At 43.9% G+C, this 13,469-nt stretch overlaps 1 non-coding gene across 1 annotated transcript; it reads left to right on the top strand.

The window, feature by feature from the left end:
* Window positions 1–9,201: 9,201 nt before the first annotated feature.
* Window positions 9,202–9,333, top strand: LOC146860061 (small nucleolar RNA SNORA26). The gene has a single exon (XR_014979334.1). It is a non-coding gene; the product is annotated as a small nucleolar RNA SNORA26 (small nucleolar RNA).
* The last annotated feature ends 4,136 nt before the right edge of the window (window positions 9,334–13,469 follow it).

Genomic DNA, 13,469 nt, shown 5'->3' with positions numbered 1-13,469 from the left:
TGCTTGTAAATACCACTCAGCAGGTTGTGCCACCGGTGTGTCATACAACGTGACTCACCGGCGGCTCAAGGGGCTTGTAAATCTGCCCCTAAATTTATTAATAGCAAAGTAGTAAAAAAAAAGATTGATTATAAGAAGGAACTGGTTGATATTGTCAGTAGATGATATTGACATAAACTCTGTCCAAATTGTTATCCTAATTAAAGGTGAAAAAATCTTTTTTAAGGTCCATTATCAACTTCTGCAGCATCATTTAATAATGACTATATTGCTGAAGATCTAGGGGGTAAATTAAAATTACATAAATTAATAACACTCTGCAAAGGACTAAAAGATGTTACCAGAGATACATTGCAAAAATAGCTTCTTTTAATCTGATATATTGTTTTCAACAAGATTTTGGATATTATTCTTGTCTTGTAGTTGAGCAAAAGTGAGTCAATCCCTATTATCAAAGAGCTAATTAAACCAAAAGATACTTCTGTCAGCCCAGCAGTTCCACAATATATTTTGTTATTAATTTTAATGTTTGCATTGTACCAAATAGGTAAAGGTAGGGCCAAATTACGAGTTCAGCGGTTGGGTGTACTGCCAAACCTGTGGTTGTGGTGTGGCCACCGGTGGTTCGATTGCCGTATTCCGACTCTGGTGGTCCACAGGATTGCTGCAACCTCTGGGGATCATGAATTCCGCTGCGGTGTCGCAGTAGTCAGTGGCCCTAAGATGCTGGTAGTGCCGATGGGGCACAACTAGGCATATTACTAGTTGCCTAGCTGCAACCCTATCCACGGCGGTGAGCCTGCCATGGAAATGGTGGTGGTGAAGCAACTCAGGGGGCCCTTATAGGGCCTCTATGCAGGGGGGTACATGCACGTGTTGTGCTCCCCCACATGTTAGCACCCCCAGTTTCTGCACAGGATGAAATCCATGACATGGTGCATTTCTTTGTGTGTAGGAATGTGCTGTCCTTTGAGCCTTAGAAAGGCACCGCCTTGGGACCGCTGCCATATGACTATCCACCAGGATTCAACTCGTAATTCGGTGGGCGGTCTGACAACGTGTTTCACCATCTCGCATAGGGGCAGTGGCATGGCGGCCCGCTGCGTGGCCGCCAAACACGTAATCAGGCCCTAAGTGCATTATAGAAATGGGTTTTTGTGAAATGCAAATAAGATCTGAAAAAGAAATAGGAGCAATAAAATATCTCCCCAATTCCATCCAGATCGGAGATTTATACAAATAACGTTTCTGTAACCAAATCGAAAGTTGTTTAAGGAAAAAAGTATCATGTTAGCAAGAAAAATAGGTAACTTAACCCCTCCTCTTACATTGGTTAATCTTATTTTATACAGAGAAACCCCAAGGTTTTTTCATTTTGCAAATAAACATGTAGATAACAAAATATCAATCTTTTGAAAGAAAGACTTTAGTAAATAAACAAGTAAAATTGTCAGAGAATATAATATTATTGCTGAAATCATGATTTTAATAGAATTTGATCAACTCCACCAAGATAGATATAATGGGCACCATGTGTTAAGTAAAGACTTAAGGGGGTTCATTACGATGGTGGAAGGTCCGCCGTGCAGTGAGGTGGCGGGCGTACTGCAATCAGAAAGCAATTTTCCCCCCGCCACATTACGATGGCGGGGGGAATCTGACTGCGACCACGGATCCGCCACAGGCGATTGTCACGATTGCCTGGTGGAGCGGTCAGCATACGTAAAATTGTGGTTGTGCCTAGCAGGCACCGTCCGCCAAATTGCGATGATAGCTACAGCCAGCCTTTCCATGGCGGCGAAACCGCCATGGAAAGGCTGGTGAGGATTGGTTTCGGGGGCCCGTTGTGGGCCCCCCTTGTGGTGGGGGCAGGTGTGGATGCGCTGGGGGGGTACCCGTGTGGTGCCTGCCACTTAGTGCTGTGAGATGCAAAACCCGAATTTTTGACATTGCGGCGGATGCTGGTGGTGGTCGCATCCTAATTTGGATTGCGAAACCACCACATGCATGGCGGTCCCGCTCCCCACAACAATGGACCCCCTTCATTTTTCCAACAAAATATTGTGAATTATATTTTATTTTATTTATATTATATTTTAAAGTCTGATTTACTGTCCTAGAGATCCAGAATCCTAAATATGTAATTGTATCCAAAACCAAATTAAATTATAGTTTTTAAATATGTCTTTGAAACTAGATTTGTTTGAATGAAGAACCTGCGATTTGTTTAAATTAAGCTTTTAATCAGAAACATAAGAACATTTTTCAACTTACTCATGAAAATCTATTAAAGAATGCTTTGAATTGTTCTTAAGAAGCAGGACATTGTCCGCATAAGCAGATTTTTGAACTTCCACAAAGCCAGATCGAAACCCCTTAATATCTGAATTTTGTCTCACTGGAAAAAGTTCAAGAGATAAAATATTTTAAAAAGCAGGAGACAAAGGACAGCCTTGTCTCTTTTAATGGGGAATAGAGATTAAATAATATTGACAAAAATGGATGCACATCAAGCTTTATATAATAAAGAAACCATGTTTCAATATTTAGGGCCTGATTTAGATCTTGGCGGACGGGTGACGGTGACGGATATCCTATCCGCCAAGATTTAACCCCATAGGATATAATGGGATTTATTTCGGAAGGCTGAATATCCCTCATCGTTGTGACGGAATAACCCTTCTGCTAAGATCTAAAAGTGTGATTTAGATCTTGGCCGTATTACGGCTGTGGCCCCAAGTACTCCGTCGAGCTGACGGCGATCCGCCTGCCATATTCAGATGTTGTGGCTAGAGACAGAAGACCATGGCGGTGGCTTTTTCCTCTGCTGGCTGCAGATGTTGTGGCTAGAGACAGAAGACCATGGCGGTGGCTTTTTTCTCTGCTGGCTGACAGCAGTCTACCACCTTCAGGCTGGCGGGATTGCGCTGAGCCAATTTAGATGTTCCCGTTGTGCTGGCGCTGTCCTGGCGGGGGTGTCCTGACATTGTGAGGCCATGAGGGTGTGGAGACAGTCAAGTACTACCTATTTTAATCTCAATTCACATACATATTGTATCTATGTAAATATGTACATGTATGTAATTGGTACTGCCCACATTTTTTACATGTATTATTTCACAGAAACAACATGTACACACTATTGGATGTACACCCACACCCATCACAAAAACCTACAAAAGATTTAGGCAAAAATGGGGTGGCTGAGAGTTGAGGGCATGTAGCATCATTACAGGAGGGACCTGGACAATAGCATTCGATACAGATTCAGACGGGGGGCCCGAAAAAAGGTTATTTTTTTACTTCTTTCTCTTCGATTCCCCCAACTCAGATATGGAGGTTTCCCCATCACATTTGCCTCTAAAAGCACTTAATAATTTGGAGGGTGGTAATCTTGATTGGACTCCCTCTGACAGCGCTACAGCCGTCGCCGTAGGAGACAGATCCAGGCGGAGACAGCGCGACTGCTGTGGTCTTTCCTCCACAGATCAGCCAACATCTAAATGGGGCGGGCTACTTCTAAGGTGGCAGGCAGGAAGATTGCCAAACAAACAACGGCGGGACCAGTCCTGCCAAGATTTAAATCAAGCCCCTCATGCCTATACTTTGCCAATTCAAGGCCCTTCACATAAAATCCTAGTGGAGGGGTTGAAACATTTTTTCAGCATCCAATGTCAGTACTGCAAAAGAGACTTTGGAAGATTTCCTTTGCTGATAGTATTTCAGAAAATTCTAGCATTGTCTAAGGCAATTCTTCCCTTAACAAACCCCACCTGCTAATATTAGACAGTAGTATTTACATTAGGAATTATCTTTTCCAGGTTTAGGGTTGAGGCATAGCTTGCAAAAAAAAGGTAGAACAAAAATGCTTATAAAGGAAAAATAATTTAGGGGCCAATATGTAAAACAAAGTTAGAATAGAAATCGAAATAAAAATCCATCGGCCAATGGGCTTTTTCTTTTTTACACAACTGTATTGCACTCAGTACTTCATTGAATGCCAAATTATCCTCCAAAGGAGTGAGATCTAAATGAGGGTATTTATCGCTTGATATTTCAGAGACATTTTATCAAATAGGTTTAAAGAAGAAGAAGAACCAGGAGTATACAAGTTGGAGAAAAAAAATTAAAAACGGTATCCACAAAGAGCAGCTCTAATACCACCAGTATTTTCATCAATAATAGAACTCACTTTTTGAACATAAATATTTAGCCAATAAGTTACTCATATTGTTTTTAACTCCATAATACTTAGTTGTGATTCTGAGTAACATATCACATGCTTGCTTTGTAGTACATTTTTTTAACCTTATCTTGATTTTAATTAAGTTTACTAGGGCATCTTTCGATTTAGAGGAGTAGTATGAATGTTCCAAGTTCTTAATTTTTCTTAAAATGTAATTTGTCTTGCTTTCTCCAGACCATTTCTTTTTGCATACATGTATGATAATAAAAACTCTTGATGCAGTTTTAAAAGCATCACAAGTATTACATATTGAGGTATCTAAGACTTTATTGATTTAAAAAAAAGCTCAAGATGCTTTTTTTGTTCCCCTAGCAGCTGACAAAAATCTGAAAAAATTGGGGCATCATGTATAATCTATATACAACCAATTTCTGCATATGATAAAGTAGGAAGGTGCCGTTTATAATAAATACGGCACATTCCTTCTCTTTTCCCTTTGACGCAGGTCGCAGAGCAAAGTGACTTGCTGCAATGCCCAGCGCCAGAAACTCCAAAATGACGAACGTATTCCTTAAGTTTAGGAGGGTGAGAATAAGTAACAGTTTTAACCTTATATTTGACATTGAAAAAACAAAGGTGAAAAAAAATGGGCCATCTCTAACAATTGGTGTCTTAAAGCAGGTCTTAAGTCTAGCAATTCTTTGTGTCTCTCTGCCGTAGCTCTTGCAACATCTTGAGAAATACAAATATTCGGACCAGTGCTTAATTTGTAAAACTGTAAGTGCTAGGGCCCTGACCAGGAGGCCACTGCAGCTGGCTCCACCCATTGCCCTGTCATCGCTGCCAATGACGGTACCAAAACAACTACTAACAATCTCTCTCGCCTTCAAGTACGACAGTTCGGATTATTCCAGCACCCCAAAGATGAAGGAGTGACTGGAGAGGCAGGTATTACTATTTTTTAATGTAAATTGTATTTATATACAAACCATGGGCCCGATTCACAGAACTAACTTAAGACAAAATCCTAAACTTACTACCATTTTGGTATTCACAGAAGGCACTTACTCATTTTGGTATTCACAGAAGGCACTTACTCATTTCGGTATTCGCAGAAGTTAGGAGTCCTAACTTTAGGACTCCTAAATGCCTTTTCTCAGTTTAGGAGTCCTAAAGTTAGGACTCCTAACTTTACTACTCCTAAACTGAGAAAAATCCTAATTTTAAGACTTTCGGTATTCGCAGAAGGCATTTAGGAGTCCTAAAGTTAGGAGTCCTAACTTTACTAGTCCTAAACTGAGGAAAATCCTACCTTTAAGACTTTCGGTATTCACAGAAGGCATTTAGGAGTCCTAACATTAGGATTCCTAACTTTACTATTCCTAAACTGAAAAAAATCGTAACTTTAAGACTTTCGGTATTCACAGAAGGCATTTAGGAGTCCTAAAGTTAGGACTCCTAACTTCTGTGAATACCGAAATGAGTAAGTGCCTTCTGTGAATACCAAAATGGTAGTAAGTTTAGGATTTTGTCTTAAGTTAGTTCTGTGAATCGGACCCGCTGTTCTGCTCATCTCTAAATTAGATGATCAGCGCCACCATAATTGTGGTGATGACAATTAAGTGCCGGTGCCGAGCACCGAAAACCACCAGCTCAAATTAAGCACTGATTCTGACCACTCCAACTCAAGTTATTTTTCACCTCTTGCAGCTTGAACCACTTTTAAAAGATCGGTATATGCCAAAAAACAAATGTTGAAGCATCTTGGCAAAGAGGTACTTTTAATGCTGATAACATCTCTCCCATTCTATGAGCTTGTTGGATATTAACTTTTGACAATTTAGGATTGGCCATTATTCGTAGAAAAAAAGGTCGTCAGTAATTGAGATAAGTCACCTCTTTCGAAGGATCCTGGAACAACATGAACTCCTCGGTTAATAATGCCAATTCGGTTTCCTAAATCCTCAACTTGAAGGTTAAGTGAAGATATTTCCTTTCTCCGTTTTGAGGATACATTGGGTTATCAGGAGGTTTAACAGGACAAGGTGGGTCCTTTTTTGGACCGCTGTAGCACAGCTAACAGATAAGTCTTTCTTGCTTTTGGCTGCAACTCAAAGAAGATGGCCCCGACATGTAACAACACTATTGTCAGTGATAGCCCCTTCAATGAAAGAAGGGTCCATAGCATGAGATACATTTGGGACAGCCTTTTTAAGATCAGATCAGGAGTTGTTTTATATAAAATTAAGGAAAACTGTCTGCTCAGGTCCTTAAGCTTATGTAGGTCACTGAAATGACATCTTTGATATTATCTTGAAAGAGCGGCCCAGGCACAAGTAAATGCTGATCAGTATTAATTAATGAATTAAACAAATTGAGAGAAGTAAGAAAAGCACACTGCAAAAAAATCCATATAAAAACTTCTGCTAGTCAAAAGTACCTTTCCAAAAGTACTGCATATAGAAAAGGTTATATTTCTTTTTAAATGTAATTACTTCAATGTGTTCCATGCAGTATATACATCTGTCAACTGTTGAAATAAAGGTTCACGTTTCATAACAAAACGTGCTGCATTTTTGTCGGAGAGCTGGTGATCTTGCTATGACAGACGAATACATCACCCCAGCACTTAATTGCCTCAGCATCAAGAAAATGGCAGGCACAACCTGTTACTAAAATTAAACACATCTCCTCTCTTTTTGTGAAGACACATATGCAGCACAGCTCACCAACCAAGATAACTGCTGCATTCAGGTTTATTTGCCTTCATGTTTATTTGTGGCACAGATAACCTGCTTTGATGACCCCAAATGGCAGTGGTCCTTTCAATCTCAGCAGGAGCCTCGTTAGGCTTCCAAACCACACCCCTAGATCCTTAGTTCTAAGATACTAACTACAGGAGCAGTTACTACATCACACCGGTTTCTCCACCCTGACATACAGCAATGGAAATTAAGGCTTTTCCTTGATTAGCTTCTTAGTGAATACAATGCCGTGATGGCAGCCACATCTCATGGCGTTGCTTTAATTCTGTATGGTATGTTGTGCTTTTCAATGGATTGAGGATCACATACATTCATAACACCACTCATTCTCAGCTACATAAAGAAAAGCAACAACAAAAAAACTTTGTACATCTGGGCTGAAGAACTGACCGCACTGCAACCACAGCTTATAACACCTACTGACTGATTTAGTCAACTAACAGAGAGAACTCTGTATACCAAAGAGAACCGCTAGATGGCACTGCATTGCAAGACATGAGCTTATTGTGCTGGTATTGTTTGTTGGCTAGTTTATAGACACTTGTGGTAGGACATGATCGAAGCATCTATGTTATTGTTTCTTGTCATTTGTAAAGCGTAACTTTAGCTCTAGTGTGTTCTTGCAGCTCAATTGTCTGACTAGTTGCTAGACTGTCTTATTCAGTTGAGTGCATTTATGGCCTCCATGCTTTGTCTGGGCTTGGTTAGAATCCTGGGTTCCAGCCACGATTAGAAGAGTGTATGATTGGAGTATAATGTAAGTATTGCCATGCAGTATGTACTTAGGGGTGCAAGAGACATGCAATTGTGCAGTTGCCAGTTACACACTTCAGCTCCTCATTGGGAGTGGAGCTGGTGGAGCCCTTTCTGTCGAAGGAGGCATGACCATGGTCCCTGCCCTGCCTGTGTCTCCAACCTTTCTCAGCTTCTTACAAGCCTGGGTGTGGTCAGCGAGTTTGTTGACACCATTCCAGCCTGTGACAAACTAAGTCTCCACCCCATCTTTCCAATACTTCTCTGTTCACAGAGCTTGAATAGGTTTCCTGCTTCCTTTTGCCCTTATTACCACAGTGTAAGGAATGCCTCTTTTTGCATGCTCACTCCACAGTTTTTAGGTCTCGCCTAGCGTTGTAGCGCATGCGTTGCTCGCTTTGCGAGGCATGCAGTATATACTATAGCGTGGAAGCTCTCTGTAAGCTCCGCCCATCTTTTGTATTGGCTTAGGTCCGAAATGCAGCCTTCCCATTGGTTTTAGGCTTGTTAGTCCCTCCTCCTGATGGCCATGTCGTCATTTGTGTCCTTCCATGGCTATTGGCCCCTTTACTGTAAACACTATTTTGTTCCCGTGCCTCCCCTGTCCCCTCCCGCAGTCCATGACTTTTCAGAACACCACCCCCTGCACTCCCGTTCGTGCCTTTTTGCCCACCCGTACTAATTTTTTTAATTCAATAGGACTCGCATGAATGCGAGTTCTATTGCCTTGCAAATGCTTGTTTTTTAAAGTAGTACGCAGCGATGCCTTACATCGTACGCATGCGCGCCAAAAGTCAGCCAGTAGTTGCCTGGTTGTGGGCGGGGATAAATCGGGAAACAGGACAGCAAACAGAAGCCAGGCTTGGCTGCGCCTGGTTATAGGTAGGGCACACTGTCGCAAGAAGGCTTGACCGGTGGGGACTCTGCTTCAAGTTCAGCCGCCAGAGGCGTGGTATAGGCCCAGAAACTTCATGGGCACCGTGAAACTACCCCTGTAACCAGTAGACGCAGAGAAGAAGGGCGGAGAAACCGGCCCAGGTCGTCTACTACAGAGTACCAAACATCGCCCACACGACCCCTCTGAGGTTTGTGCTGTTTCCTTTTCTGTTTAATGTAAATGTAATTAATTTAGTAAATGTATATATCGTGGCTACCTGTGAGACCCGCTGTGCCAGGGCACAGGGAGATTAAGTGGTTTGCTCAAAATCACAGGCTATTGAGCCTATGCCGAGACTTGGTATTGTAGGGAGTTTAAGAGGTAAAGTCGATGGTTTCGTTGATCTTCTCACAGGACTGTGATGGATGTGTTCCACGTGGGCGGGAATGGTTTAGTTTTGTGGTAGTTGTTTAAAACGTTTCTTTTGTGGTAAACACCCCTCGAGGCTTTCTACTAAACGACTAGATTAAGCACCATTTGACTTATAGCTTGTTCTTCGTGCTTGGTTAAGTGGCTTTATTTTTATACTTTTATACCGAGCGCGTTTCATCAAATCTTGCGACTCCCTTTAAGTTCGCATTCAGAGCATATTGTGCTTTGTAATGGCCAACACAAGGGGAGAGAGCATTTCTCACTAAAACCTGGAGATGGTGATTTGCACTCCTCACTGGATCCTGTCGTGAGGTACATTAATTCATGCTAAGTGCTATTAAGGGCTCAGTTTTATGCCTATGATGTTCCTGAGTAGTTATCCCTTGCCAACATTACTTTTTTAGACTTTTAATGCAAATAGAATTTGCGTCGAACATCAAAAGTATTCTATTCTGGCCACTCTCAAGATGTCAGGACCCTTCCTCGGATGAAGTGCTCAGTAGCCCACCCTAAAGGTGTGGCTACTTGGGGACAATACGCCCATGGGAAAACCAGTTTGTGGACTATCTCCAGCTAGTCTAGGGGAAGAAATAGCAGTCCCCTTGGAGTGTTATTGCTATTTGCCCGTCAAAACCGGCTTTCCCTTTGAAGCTTGCCTTTTGTGCTAACATCCAGAGTGGGATCCTGCAAAGGGGAGGTAACATCTCACCCTGCACCAGGGGACGAAAGAACTGAAGAAGCCCAAACCGGAAAATTGCTAGCTACGAGAGAAGCTACCCTGCTAGCTACCACTGAGTGCCCCAAGTGAGCGATCTTGATGGCTAAAAGTTGTACCCTGTCAGCGGGACCCGGGAATGTTGTCAGAATCTGGATTGGATGCCCAAGAGTGACACTAGCCCCCTACTAAAGGATTTGACACCAGCTGCTGTGTCTGCCGTGTCACCCCCTCAGACATCATGGGACCCCGACTTTTGTGCACCATGTTGCCCTACATCACCCGTGGACTACCACAAAGACATCCAGTTGACTGCAACGGGGCATCTTTGACCATCTTTTCATCCTGCATTCCCAGCATCAGTACCACCCCGTTGTTGTCTATGCCAGTTGTGCTGTAAAGGCTGGAACTAGACAGGAAAATGCTCTAATGGCCAGGCAACTGTCCAAGGTATCCTTACTGCCCCCTAGACCTTTAACCTGACAGATTTGGTCACCCAAGCCGGACTTCTTGCATTCAAAATAATCTATTTCTAAGTGTGTTCTAAGCTGCTCCATTGATCTTCTCTGCTTTTCAACAAACGTTGGAGACATAAACTAAATTAACTCTGTACGTTCATGTCCTGTGGACGGATTTTGGAGCTCCTACAAAGTCACAAATTGCCATTGGTTGCAACCCTGCTCCTAGCAACAACATCATTTTTGGTACCATTTGCTGTTATCTAGTGCTGCTTGTAGATTCTTTTATTTTATATTCTTTTTATTAAACATACTCGACATAAAGGTACAGTTCCACTCAGATCAATTACAGGGAACACAGCAAAACCAAGATGTACAGACATAGTAGGATAATGCTTGGAAGTTACGGGGAGGGGGGATTATCACATTCGGGGTCACCTGGGGGAGTACATATCTGGCCACGGTATTCGTTCCAGGGAGCCCAAATTCTAGACCATTTTCGGGGACAACCCCTAGCCGCATATGCTGTCTTTTCCCGCAGCATACACCAATCAAGATCTGTCTCCCAATCCACGACCCTTGGAGCATGTGTTGCCCCCAGAGTTGAGCAATATTTCTCTTGGCAATCATGCTGCCCAATGTGACCCATTGTATGGCGTGTGAGTTAAGGTCAGTGGGTTCCCAAATATTGAGGAGGCATCTGGGGGCCTCTGGCTTTACAGTGAGTTCCAGTGTTTGGCTCATAATGTTGTGAATTTTGCACCAGTAAGTCTGAATTGGGTCGCAGTGCCATATTATGTGCATGAATGTGCCTAGTTGGGTGCACCCCCTTCTGCAACACCCATCCGCTGGACCACCCATGTGTGTTAGATGCGGGCCCGTGATGTAAACTCTATGCAGTATTTTTAGTTGCACAAGGCGGAGGCGCGCTGGGATGGCGACAGTTTTGGGGGAGGAGACTGCGGTCTGCCAATTTTCGTCATCCAATTCGATCCCGTCTTCAACCCATTTCTCTCGCAGTGACAACAAGGGATCATCCATATTATTGATGAGTTTTCTATAAGTTAGGGAGATGGCTTTCTCGGGTAGATGACCATCTAGTAGTCTGTCCTCTAGTGGAGAATAGTCAGGTGGGGAGGTGTCGCGGGACAGCGCTGTTTGCAGTGCGTGGCGTACTTGTAGGTAAAAAAAACACTCTGACTCCGCCATGGCAAATTGACGTTGGAGGGAATCAAAGGACTTAACGCCGTTTTTATCCCATAAGTCTCTGATGCCAATTAGGTACCATTTATCAAAGCCCTGTGATTTGCCCAGGTCCCCGAGTCTCTGGGAGTCCAACAGGGGGGTGAATAGGGTCAGTCTGTTGTTCCAAACTAACGATGCGGTCGCCGCGTGCCAGATCTGGACAGTATGCTTAGTGGGACCGGTGAGGGGGTATCTGTTAGGCTTAGAGTATAGGGCCTGGGTAAAGGAACCGTTTGGGAGGAGCAATCTGTCCATGCTAAACCCCGGGTTGTCGGGCCGGCCAGCCGAGGGTGAGTTTTTGTAAAGCAATATGAGGCCTCCCATCCCAGAGAAGGTCTCGCTGGAGCCCCTCTATTTGTTTGAAATAAGAGTTTGGCACTGGGTCAGCCGAATTTTGAAGAACATAGAGGAATCGGGGTAGGGACATCATTTTGAAAAGGGCCGCCTTGCCCAGCAAGGAGAGAGGAAGTGATTTCCAATTTGTGATATCTTGCTTTAGACGTTGTATTGGGGGAGCAAGGTTTCGGGTAAAGCGGAGAGTTTTGTCCAACGAAATGAAAATACCCAGATATAAAGCCTTCTGAAACTATTGGTATGGGGCAGTTTCGGGGTATTGGAGGGGCTTTTCCACACAGGACGTAAAGGAGAGATTTCTGCCAGTTAATGCCAAACCCGGAGTATCTACCAAAGATGGCCAGGATAACAAATACGGCGATAAGAGATCTTTTGGGGGATGCAAGGTATAATAGTATGTCGTCAGCATACAGGGATATATGATCTTCCCAGTCAGCCGACCATCGTAGCCCGCGGATCATTGCGTCTCTGCGAATCCAGGCCGCAAGGGGCTCAAGAGCTAAAGCGAACAGTAAAGGGGAGAGGGCTCAGATTTCCTATTGTTTACAACTACCTGAGCCATTGGAGAACTGTATAGTAACCGTACCCATTGATTGAAGCCCGGTCCGAATCCCAACTTAGTGAGTACGGCGAAAAGATAAGGCCATTCAAGTGTGTCGAAGGCCATAGTGGCATCCAGAGAGACCACAATGGCATCTTCGCGCAAAGTCGTTGCCCTGCCCAGGACCCCATGGAGTCTACGCAGGTTCAGAGAGGTGTTTCGCCGAGGCATAAACCCCGATTGGTCAGGGTGTACGAGGCCCCCGATCACCTTAACCAGTCTGTTGGCAAGTACCTTGGCTAATATTTTGGGCTCAGTATTCACCAATGAGAGAGGGCGATAGGAGGCACAGTCAGTTTTAGGTTTCTCTTCCTTATGGATCGTGACAATGGTTGCGATTCGTTGGTCAAGGAGAAGCAACCCCTGCTCTAGACTAGTCTCAAACATAGATTTCAAATATGGTGCTAGTCTATCCGGGCGGAGCTTGTAAAGTTCGTTCGGGATACCATTGGGGCCAAGCGCCTTGCCAGGGTGAAGTGCTCGGATTGCGGTCGCTATCTCGTCAGCAATAAGGGCGTTATCCATAAATGCGCGGTCACTGTCGGATAGTACCGGCAGGGAGATGTCACGCAAGAGTTCAGAGGAGTCCGCTTCGCTGTATGGTGCAGCGGAGCAATGGACTGTGCGGAAGTGAGCTGCGAAGTGGTCAACTATGTCCTGGGGATCCACTATGGTGGATCCTCCAGAGCTTCTTAATTCAGAACTAACCGACTAGCATGATCCTTTTTGTCCAGCCAGGCGATTAATTTTCCCGCCTTATCTCCCCAGTCGTAAATTCGGCAAAGTCTGTCTTGTCCTAACAGTTTAGCACGGTCGGTGACCAGGGCTCGATATTCCTCCTGACGGAGTCGCAGGGCATGGAGAGTCTCTGGTGAGGGATCAGAGCTGAGGTCGTTCTCAAGACGATAGATTTCTTGCTCTATGTCGGAGACAGCCTTCAGCTTGTCTTTTTTGAATCCCGCTATTAAGGAGAGGGCTTCACCCCGTACTACTGTTTTAAAGGCTTCCCACAATGTCTGTGGGGAATCAACCGTGTGTTCGGTATCAAAAAAATTGTTATCGACGGAGTTGATCAAACCGGTT

Source organism: Triturus cristatus, chromosome 3_1 (assembly GCF_964204655.1).
Source record: "Triturus cristatus chromosome 3_1, aTriCri1.1, whole genome shotgun sequence".
Classification (NCBI taxonomy): Eukaryota; Metazoa; Chordata; class Amphibia; order Caudata; family Salamandridae; genus Triturus; species Triturus cristatus.
Note: the sequence above shows the minus strand (reverse complement) of the source record. Positions and strands in the feature narration are given on the sequence as shown.